At 35.8% G+C, this 11,318-nt stretch overlaps 1 protein-coding gene across 11 annotated transcripts in view; it reads left to right on the plus strand.

Annotated features, from left to right (window-relative positions):
• YAF2 (YY1 associated factor 2) overlaps positions 1-11,318 on the plus strand; it is a 77,199-nt gene that overhangs the window by 25,213 nt on the left and 40,668 nt on the right. For 3 of the 11 annotated variants that reach the window (XR_002080820.2, XR_008419704.1, XR_002080821.2), the window contains one exon: positions 4,573-4,771. The exons of 6 other annotated variants lie outside the window; for them this stretch is intronic. The gene's annotated coding sequence lies outside the window, so the exon portion shown is untranslated. Of the gene's footprint in view, positions 1-4,572; positions 4,772-8,980; positions 9,112-11,318 lie in introns of those variants that run through there. 2 more of the 11 variants (XR_008419701.1, XR_008419703.1) reach the window with 2 other exon arrangements.

An 11,318-nucleotide genomic window follows, 5' to 3' on the forward strand; every position in this document is an offset into this window, starting at 1 on the left:
CTATTCAAGCTGTTTTATAAAATTTTCATCCATTTGCTAGGTATGTAAGACCTCTTACAATCCCATCCTATTTATCCAGCCTTAATTTCTCCATTTTGAAACTTTTCTTTTGGTCTTACTTGGATACTTGTTATATTTATGCTTTAAGGCTTGTGCTTTTCCAATTTTTTGAAATGACCTCATTCTACTTTTCTGTACTCTAAGGTTGAAGTCAAGTCCTATCCCTTACATAATTCCTTTTGTGCTAGCATCTCTCTGTGACCTATGTTTCCTCAGTGGAGAAATGAGATTGCTATGAGGATTGAATTAATTGAATCGTGGGATATACTTAGTGCCTAACAGCACATAGTAAACACTCCTGTTAACTATTATTTGATTGTAGATTGATCCTAAACATCTTTTTATCTTAAACATTTCTGTGATTATGGATATAATTTTCATCTGTATGACAGTTTCACCTTTAAACATTATTAGCTTTAGGTTGTATTGCTGTTCCTTCCAGTGTGAAACACTTAAGCTGATTTGTATGGTCATTGAAAACAAGGATAGGATTTTATTGTTTTTAGTCTTATTTAGTTCCTAACGTCAGAGATTGAGTTTAAGTTGTACCCATTAAAAAACTAGTTTTTCATGTAGTTGATAGAAGAAAATGAGTTGTTCATGAATATATTCATTAGTTTTCTTATTTGTAGAGCAGGTTCATTTGGCTTATCAGTCCTTTTTGTAAGTTCTTAAGAACAACAGTTTTTTTCCTTTTAAAACTGGAAGAGTGAAATTGTGATTGTTTAGCACACTATAAACTTCTGTGGGACATTAAAATAGTGTATAGTTTTAACATTTATTTATTTTTGAGACAGAGAGAGACAGAGCATGAACGGGGGAGGGGCAGAGAGAGGGAGGCACAGAATCGGAAGCAGGCTCCAGGCTCTGAGCCATCAGCCCAGAGCCCGACGCGGGGCTCGAACTCTCAGACCGTGAGATCGTGACCTGAGCTGAAGTCGGACACTTAACCGACTGAGCCACCCAGGCGCCCCAATAGTGTATAGTTTTAAGAGAGTTAACTAGTTTGTCTCATTTTAAGACTCATTTACTGTTAGTAAACAAACCGGAAATTCAGTGTACTTGATTTTTGAGGTTTGAATAACTTTGAAGATTATTGCTTGATTTTCAGAAATGCTTGGATTTAAGAATACCTATCTGAAGAAGCAGTAAATGAAATTTAATTCAGGGTTACTGAAGGAAGGAAATGACAGATTGAGTGTGAATCTCACCAGAGAACCAGTTCTGCTCCATTTAGACAAAACAAGATAAAGAACATTTAGTGAGATGACTTAAATGCTTGTTTTGAATTTGCTTCTGCACATCCATGTAAGAAGCTATTCAATTTTAATCAAGCTATTTAATTTCTTTGGTATGATAGTAGTATGGGATATTAAGACTATCCTTATTTTTTATTCTTTAGAGATAACATGCTGAAAAATTTTGAAGTGAAATATTGCGATGGGTTCACAAATGGATTCAGAAAAAAATGTGTGGTATATTTGTATGTAGAGAGGGAGAAAAGGAGAAATAAAGCAAATGTGGCATATGTTAACAATTTTGAATCTAGGTAAAAGGTATGCAGGACATTGTACTTCTCAACTTTTTTTGTGGTTTTGATATTTTTCAAAAAAAAGTTGAGAAAGTATTTTAAAAAGAACCATATTGTGCTTCAATTTCTCTCATTCTAAAATGGGAATAATAGAGCTTGTTTTTTCCATGCCTTGATACAGGTAGGCACAGTGGGGTACATTTGGTAGAATAGCAGTCAAGAGAACTTTTAAGAAGTGGATTTTTTTTTTTCTTTAAAGAAGAGTTTTGTAGTGGATAACATTCAAAGAACATTTCACATAAAAGTGTATTAGCTTAAAATATATCCCCTTTTCTCATTCAGAGCATATTGCATTATATTTGAATAAGAACAGTCAAGAAGCAATAAATATGTTGAGATATATGGAGTAACTAATTGAAATAAAAAAATATAGCTAGTTATAAAAATAACTCAATAAATGGGCAAAAAAAATGATTAGACTCAGCTGAAGAGAGAAGTTATTAATTTCAGGCTAAAACTGATAAATCTTCCAGGACACCAACCAGGAAAATAAAAAGATGAAAAATATGAAAGAAAAGCTAAGCCACTGTAGAGGTGGATTGAAAAGCTCTAGTATAGATCTGATTGGAGTTTTGGAATGGAAGATACAGAGAATAAAGGAGAAGCGGTATTGAAGAAAAAATGACCAAGCATTTTCAAGAATTTAAAAAAAAAATTAAAGAAACTGTCAAATAATTAAAGCTGAATTGTGACAAAAGCATTGTATCAGAACTTGAAGGATACAGGAAAAGTGGTCCTCAGGAGTAAATTTGTAACTTTAAATGCATGTATCAGGTTGAAAGAAAATAAATGAGCCAGATACTCAACTCAAAAACTAAAAAAAAAAAAAAAAAAACAAAAAACAAAAGCTAAGAAAGAAGGAGGGAAGGAAATAAAAACACAAGTAGAATTTGGTGAAATAGAAGATAATCAACAATAAAAATGAGAGCAATGTTTATTCAAATCAACACTGGTTCTTTTTAGTTGATTAAGTTCTGGATGTACTCATCAAAAACCATGATGGAAATAATAAAATTTAATGAGATATAAAAAAAAAAGTGAGATATAATGACAAGTGCAATTATAATTTTGGAATCACAAGAAATCACTTATATATATATGTATATGTATGTGTATGTATATGTATGTATATAAACTTTTAAAAACCAGGTGAAATGGATTATTTTCCAGGAAAAAAATCATTCCAAACTTGTAAAGAAAACCATTAAAGTAATTAAAGTTGCAGTAGATTTCCCTGAGAGGTATAGGTTTTTAAAAATAGCAAATTTATTGAGCTGTCATCCACAAATTCTGTCACTTATCCATTTTAAACGTGTAATTCAGTGGTTTTTAGCATTTTTAGTGTTCTGTAGACATTAACACAATGTTTCAAAATATTTTCATCACCCAAAAAGAACTGTACCTATTAGCAGTCATTCCCAATTTTCCCCAAACCCTCCATCCTTGTGCAACCACTGATTTACTCTCCTTCTATAAATTTGCCTACTCTGACATTTTGCATAAATGAAATCATTCAATATGTGTGTGGCCATTTGTGATTCACTTCTTTTGCTTAGCATAATATTTTTAAGGTCCAACTATGTTGTAGCATGTATCAGTGCACTTTATTCTTTTTATAGCCAAATAATATCTCATTGTATGGATATACCACATTTTGGTTATCCTTTAATCAGGTGATAGATATTTGGACTGTTTTGCATTTTTTGGCTATTATGAAAGCCCTGCTGTCAACATTTGTGTACAAATTTTTGTGTGGACATACATTTTCATTTCTCTTGGGTTATGTACCTAGGAGCAGAATTGCTAGATTATATGATAACTATGTTTCACCTTTTGAAGAACTGCCAGACTGTTTCCCCAAAGTGGCTGTGCCATTTTACTTTCCCACCAGCAGCGAATGAGGGTTCCAATTTTTCCACACCTTCACCGCCAACACTTTCATTATCTGTCTTTTTTGTTCTAGCCATTCTCATTGGTGGGAAGGCGTATCAGAGAAATAGTTTTAATTGTGATATTTATAATCATATTTCACATATACTTTGCGGAACAGATAATTCTATTTTTATGCAAAATGGCCCAAATAGTAGCAATCTTATGTATGAATAAATAAAAATTTTAATTAGGATATGGTAGGGGTAATTCTTTATTTGAAAATTATATCAGTGTAACTTACAAGATTTAGGGGAACCGTCTTGAAAGATTTAGTAAAAGTTTATGATAAAAGTCAACACTCATTAATGTTTTTTTAAAAACCCCTCACACCATGACAAGTGAACTTTTTCTTTCAGTAAAGACTGTCTTTCAAACTTTCTTTCAAGCAGCAACATTCCCATTAAAGTCAAGAATAAGCAAATATGTCTTTACTAATAAGAAAAAAGAGAAAGAAATCCAAAAAATTGAAAAAGGAAAAATGAGATGAACATATCCTTAGAACATTTTTTAAAAATCAACACTATTTTTAAAATTTTATTTTAGAGAGAAAGCATGCAAGCAAGGGAGAGGAGCAGAGGGAGAGAATCTTAAGAGAATCTTAAGCAGGCTTCATGTTCAGCACAGAGCCTGATGTGGGGCTGGATCCCACAACCTTGGGAAGCATGACCTGAGCTGAAATCAAGAGTTGGATTGCTCAGCCAACTGAGCCATCCAGGAGCCTCCGAAGCTAACACTATTAATAGAATTTAATTTTACTGGATATAAAGTCAACATTCAAATTGGCACTAGCCAGTTATATAATAAAAACTTTCTCCTTTACAGCCAATTCTGTAAAGTGCCCAAAGTTTATTTAAGGACATAAAATTAGACATGAGTAAAAGGCAGGATATACTATATGGGAAGTATATTACTAAAAAAGTTACTCCTCTGTGATTGATTGTGTATAGTTTCAGACAAAAATCCCAATAGGATTTTTTTTTTTTTTGTAGAAAATGACCTTCATATACAAAAGTAAAGCCCCAAGAATAACCAAGACAGGTCCGAAAGAAGAAAAAGAACAATGAGGAGGGGATTGTGCCATTGGATAGCAAGACTGATTTTAAACTTGGCAGTGTTTAGAATGGATGGCAATGACAATAAATTGCTACACACAACATGGGATGAATCTCCCATGCTTAACGTTGAACATAGAAATGAGAAAATATTACGTATTGTATGATTTCGTTCACAGGAAGTTCAAAAACAAGTAGAAGGAAGGGTGCATGGCCAGCTCAGTCAGTGGTGTAGCATGCAGCTCTTGATCTCAGGGTTGTGGGTTCAGGTCCCACATTGGTCGTGGAGCCTACTTAATTACAAAAAAAAGCATAACTAATCTATGGTGATAGAGGTCAGCATAGTGATTTTCTTGGAAATATGGTACTGATTGGGAGGGAGCATTCTAGAGCATGAGAAATGTTAATATTTTGATCTGGGTTGGATCACATTGAGGGTGTATAATACTTAAAAAATCAAACTGTATACTTTATGTAAATTATACCTCAAAAAAGTAAAATATAAATTTATGATAGTTAAAGTAGTATAGTCTTGGGGCGCCTGGGCGGCTCAGTCAGTTTAGCATCTGACTTCAGCTCAGGTCATGATCTCACGGTTCGAAGAGTTTGAGCCCCGTGTCCAGCTCTGCTGATAGTTCAGAGCCTGGAGCCTGCCTCGGATTCTGTGTCTCCCTCTCTCTGCCCCTCCCCTGCTCATGCTTTGTCTCTGTCTCGCAAAAATAAATAAAATGTTAAAAAAAAATTTTAAAGTAGTATAGTCTTAATGCAGGAAAAGGCGGATTAATAGAATAGAGAGTTCAGAAATCGATTTATACATATTTGAAAAGTTGGTAAGTGCTAGAGATGGCATTTTCTATCAGGGAAACAGAGTGGACTCTTTAATTGGTTTTCCATATGGGAGGGAAGACAGGTCTCTACTTCAAACCATATGCAGAAAACAGTTCTGTTTCAACTTTACACTAAGAACAAACAACTGTTTAATAAGGAAGAAAATACAGAAGAATGTAGGTCTTTACGGGGCGCCTCAGTGGCTCAGGTGGCTAAGTGTCTGACCCTTGATTTTGGCTTGGGTCATGATCTCATGGTCATGAGATCAAGTCCCACATTGAGCCCCACATGGAGCATGGAGCCTGCTTGGAATTCTTTCCCTCTCTCTCCCCCTTCCGTACTTGTGTGCATATTCTCTCTCTCTCTCTCTCTCTCTCTCTCTCTCTCTCTCTCTCTCTTTCTCTCTTTCTCTCTATCAAAAAAATAAAAAGAATATGTGTCTTTAGGATGTGTGAGGCTTTAACAAGTCAAGAAAAGAATGAACCTTTGAAGAGAAAGACATCAGAGATAAAGGATCCAACTACTTCAGAAAGAAAACCTTAGGTTTAATAAAATACATCACAAATTAACTCATATATAAGTGGCATGACTGGGAGTTAGGTGCAATGTCTACAATACTCAGTGGATTCGTGCCCAGAATATATGAAGATGAAAATAATAGGACAGATGATACAAATGCAAATAAAGTGAACAATGGATATTAAGGCAATTCACAACAGAGGAAAGGAAATTGGAATGGCTAATGAACTGGAAAGATGCTTAGTCTCATTTGCAGTGAAATGCAATTAAAAACTTATGAGCCATCAATTTTCACCCATTAGCTCAGGATCGGGTAAGTGTTACAGAGTTGAAAATGTGCATATCCTCGTATCCAGAAGGTATTCAAGATATTATTAGTTTAGAGAAAGTGGCACATTTGCCCAGGGAGATTTCTGTAGGGATGTTCATTTGGAAAAAAATCTAAATGTCTGTCTGTAAGAGGCATGGATAAATAAGAAATAAAATAGTTATATTAACAGAGATTTACCAAATCTGCTTAGATTATCATCATTCGTGACTTTTTTATATTTCAAGAAAAAAAGTTACACTGTCTATGCCCAGGAATTCTTTTAAGCATTTATAAACATGAATTATTTTAGTCCTCGTAAGAACTCAGAAATTGGTACAATCATTATATCCATTTTACATATGGGAATACTGAAGCATAGAGAAGTAAATAACTTACCACTTTCAAAGGTGGTAAATAGCAGAGCTGTGATTGAAAGCTAGGATTTGAATCTCACTTGACTGGCTCCATAGTCCACTATGCCATGCTGCCTTCTGATATAGTTAAATAAGGAAACCTCAGAAATGTAATGTGAGGTCAAAGCAGAACGTTGTGTACAGTGTGATCTCACTTACATCAAATTCATGATGGTAGTCACTTCTGGATAGGGTTGGTAGGAGAGGAAGATCTTAGTGATAGTGGTAAAAGGAAGCTGTATGGAACTACATGTTTTTCCTTAAAGAATATGTATATTTATAGCTTTTAAACACCTAGATTTAATGTATGTATATTTTTACAAAAGTAAAAACTGGAATGATTGACCTAATTGTTTTAATCTGCATTTATTCTTGATATTGGTTTGTAGTAGAAAAAGAAAGCAGTGGCCCTAGCACAAGGACCGTGATATAGTTTAGTTCTGAGATAGCAGATGAGTGCCAGACACCGGGTTAGGTCCCAACAATAGGGAGGTGGTGAATAGGTTTCATCTTCTCTCTTTAAGGAAATTAAAGTTTTTCAGGGAAAGAGATAAATAATTATAATTTACTGTGTTACGTACAGATCTGTTTTCTTTTTGTTTTCCCTATTCCCACCTTCCCTCTAAATACAAATAGGAGAAAGGGGAAACATTCTGATTTGGGGCATGGGAAACAGGCAGTGAAATGTCAGTGGTGATCCTATTCCCTGTTCTTTTACAAAACTCCAGAGAGTAAACTCTAATGGTCAGAGATTGTAGCTTGTTCATGAATTTAGGATAATCTGGGTGCTTAACTGGTGAATAACTGGTATATTTCACTCTCAAATTAACTAGCACCTGAACCCAAATTTCTCCTTAGCCATCTGGATGTCTTCCATTGGTTCTGTTTCTGCAGTTGGTTACCGGAAGTCTATGGTAGTTTGACTAAGAACACTGTATGAAGCATTAAATTGTTTTGTGCTAAAGAACTTTGACTTGAGAAATATTTTAATTTGTAGGAAATTTTGGATCTCTAAAATCCAATTTTCTTTTCATTTTTAATAATTTTAAGTCTTTTTTTTTTAAAGTTTATTTTGAGAGAGAGAGAGCACCCATGAGCATGTAAGAGCACGGGAAGGGCAGAGAGTGGGAGAGAATCCTAAGCAGGCTCCACACTGCCAGTGCAGAGACTGACCCAGGGCTCCATCTCATGAACCGTGAGATCATGACCTGAGCCAAAATCAAGAGTTGGACTCCTTTTTTTTTTTCTGCCACTTTTTAAAAATGTTTATTTATTTTTGAGAGAGACACAGAGAGAGTGTGAGCAGGGAAGGGGCAGAGAAAGAGAGGGAGGCAGAATCTGAAGCAGGCTCCAGGCTCTGAGCTGTCAGCACAGTTCAGATGCGGGGCTCAAACCCATGGACCGCGAGATTGTGACCTGAGCCAAAGTAAGTTGCTTAATCTACTGAGCCATCCAGGTACCCCAAGAGTCCGACTTCAACTAACTGAGCCACCCAGGCACTCCCAATTTTATTTTCATTGTGCGGAGTCCAATACATTTTTTTAAAACTAGTAGTCTTCCAATACTGGGATAGTACAATTGTTTTTCTGTATTCTCTTTGAGTCAGTGCTGTCTTGTACAAGTGTTTATGTTCTTATTTATGAAATTCTTAATTTCCTAAAGCCATATTGTCTTCAAATTTCTAGATGGACCATGGACTGTGAAATGGTATTAGTGTTCATAGTATGAGAATCCCAGTGTCTTTTAAAGTCTGTCATAGTATCTCATAAAAAATAGTTACTGTTATTTGCTTTCACCCTAGTGAGAGAGGTGTATTTTCCTTGATAGAAAATTAGAATCTGTGTTAGGTGAGAATCTTTTCCAAAAGGGCGAATGTGAATATCTATTTTTTCTTAAGTTTATTTATTTATTTTGAGAGAGAGAGCAGGGGAGGGGGAGAGAGAGAGGGAGAGAAAGAGAGGATCCCAAGCAGGCTCCACGCTGTCAGTGCAGAGCCTGACGTGGGGCTCAAACTCATAAAACCATGAGATCATCACAGAAGGTGAAACCAGTAGTCAGATGCTTAACCAACTGAGCCACCCAGGTGCCCCGCAAATGTGAATATCTTAAAAATTGCTGAGAATGGGTAAATTTGAATAAATCATAATGAAAAGTGTTTATTTTACTTTGTAAATTTAGCACTTGGATTGTAATTGAGAATATTCCTAAAATAAAGCATGTTATGGTGGATGGAGTTAGTTAAACTGTTGGTCAATCTTGTTCTATGTGTACATAGGGCTGCTTTCTTTCTATTTAACCCTCTTGCCAGAGATAACGTGAAGAGCCTGGTTACCATTTGGTGGAACAATCCTGCTGGCTCAAGCCTCTGCCCAGAAATTTGATTCAGTCTCTTTTCTGGACAGTCTGGTAAGCTGTCATTGTTCTTTATGTTAAAATCATCTTATTTAGAATGTACCCAAGAGGAATTTAATATTAGAGGAACAAACAGTATTAAGTTCAGTGAAAATGTTAAAAGTTACATTAATTTAAGTCTTCACATTAAGCATGACTAAATTTTAATAGCACTTTCCGATAGAAATATAATGCAAGCCACAAAAGGGAGCCATATATGTAATAAAAATTTCTCATGGCTAAACTGAAAAAGCGTAACAGGTGAAATTACTTTTAATGCTGTATCTTATTTAACCTAATACATCTAAAAATTACCCTTTCAAATTATTATTGAGATATTCTACAATTTTTTCATAGGAGTCTTTGAACTGTGGTTTATATTTTATTTTCATACCACATCGCGATTTGGACCAGTGCAATTTTTTTTTAAACGTTTATTTATTTATTTAAAAAAAAATTTTTTTTTTAACGTTTATTTATTTTTGAGACAGAGAGAGACAGAGCATGAACGGGGGAGGGTCAGAGAGAGGGAGACACAGAATCTGAAACAGGCTCCAGACTCTGAGCTGTCAGCACAGAGCCTGATGTGGGGCTTGAACTCACAGACCGCGAGATCGTGACCTGAGCCGAAGTCGGCCGTTTAACTGACTGAGCCACCCAGGTGCCCCAACGTTTATTTATTTTTGAAGGAGAGAGACACAGAATGTGAGTGGGGGGAGGGACAAAGAGAGAGAGGGAGACACACAATCTGAAGCAGGCTCCAGGCTCTGAGCTGTCAGCACAGAGCCTGATGTGGGGCTCAAACTCACGAACCGCAAAATCATGACCTGAGCCGAAGTCTGATGCTCAACTGACTGAGCCACCCAGGCGCCCCCCAGTGCAATTTTAACAAGTGCACAGTACTCACATGTGGCTTCTATATTATATAGCACAGACTTAGAGCATCTGAAAAAACATTTGGTTTTATATAATCCTCCTTCTGTTACTTTTCATTAAAGATGCTTTAAGTTTCTTTTCTTCTTTTATTACTTCACCTGTTTGTGGGTGTTCAGCTTTACTGTTGATCATTGGTAACCTGAAACCCTACTATCCATTCCTACATTTGACAATTTCTGTAGTTCTGTACTGTTCTGTGATACCTGGGTCTACTTAATTTCTTTATATAAAGTGTAAAGTTTACTTCCTGTAAACGTTTCATCAGAATATTGGTTCCTGCTTTTTATTGGAATATCAGACTTAGACCTTCTGCATGGGCTACTGTAGGTAGGATTATACATTATTATCATTGTCATCTCTCCCACCCCATTAGGGTAACAGACTTCTCCTTTCTGGTTTAAAGTCATTCCTCTGAGCCAGAAGGATTTCTTACATGATGACTTTTTTATATGGGGAAGTCTCACATCTTACTTTATGGGGATTGGGTGTCCATTCTCTAAGATGCCTATTTGCTTAAAGATTTCCAAATCCATCAATTTTTCTCTACTTTTCCCCAGTAGATACTATTTGAGAATGAACATATTGCAAAATAAAGCCATATCTCAGGTACAACACATAAAACTTGACATCCTGACTTCATATCCTGTTGGTTTCACCTTTCCTAGATGAGGGACATTTATGAAGATTATTCTGAGTAAATGAATTTATAACCTTTAATACTGTTTATCTCTGTGTCCCAATACCAGCAGAAGAATCTTCTGCATTTTATTTTAAACACTGCTAGACTTTGCTCTTGTAATGAGATTATTTGAACTCTGAATATATAAATGCTCAGGATGTCTGGGTGGTTCATCTTTTTAAGCATCTGACTCCTGATCTAGGCTTAGGTCATGATCTAATCGTTCATGAGATCGAGCCCCATGTTGGTCTGCGTGCTGATAGTGTGGAGCCTACTTGGGATCCTCTCCCTCTCTCTGCCCTTTCCCCCACTTTGTTCACGTGCCACGTGCACCTGCCCTGTCTCTCTCTCTCTCTGTCTCTAATAAATATTTTTTTGTAAAAGTGCTCAGATTCAGGGGTTTCCTGGGCTACCTGTTTTCTTGTCTTAATTATTTAACTTTCATACCTGTTTTGAATTTCCAGTCTTTCTTAGCTTACCTCTTTGTTATTTCATCTCCCTTCTGGCAGAATCTCAATCCCATTCTGTTTTCTTCCCAGCTCTACTATCTAGGCATACCCATTGTTGTTAGTAGGCATTGCCCAGCATATTGAACACAGCATTTATT

Source organism: Panthera pardus, unplaced genomic scaffold (genome assembly GCF_024362965.1).
Source record: "Panthera pardus isolate Hobbes unplaced genomic scaffold, ASM2436296v1 HiC_scaffold_6, whole genome shotgun sequence".
Classification (NCBI taxonomy): Eukaryota; Metazoa; Chordata; class Mammalia; order Carnivora; family Felidae; genus Panthera; species Panthera pardus.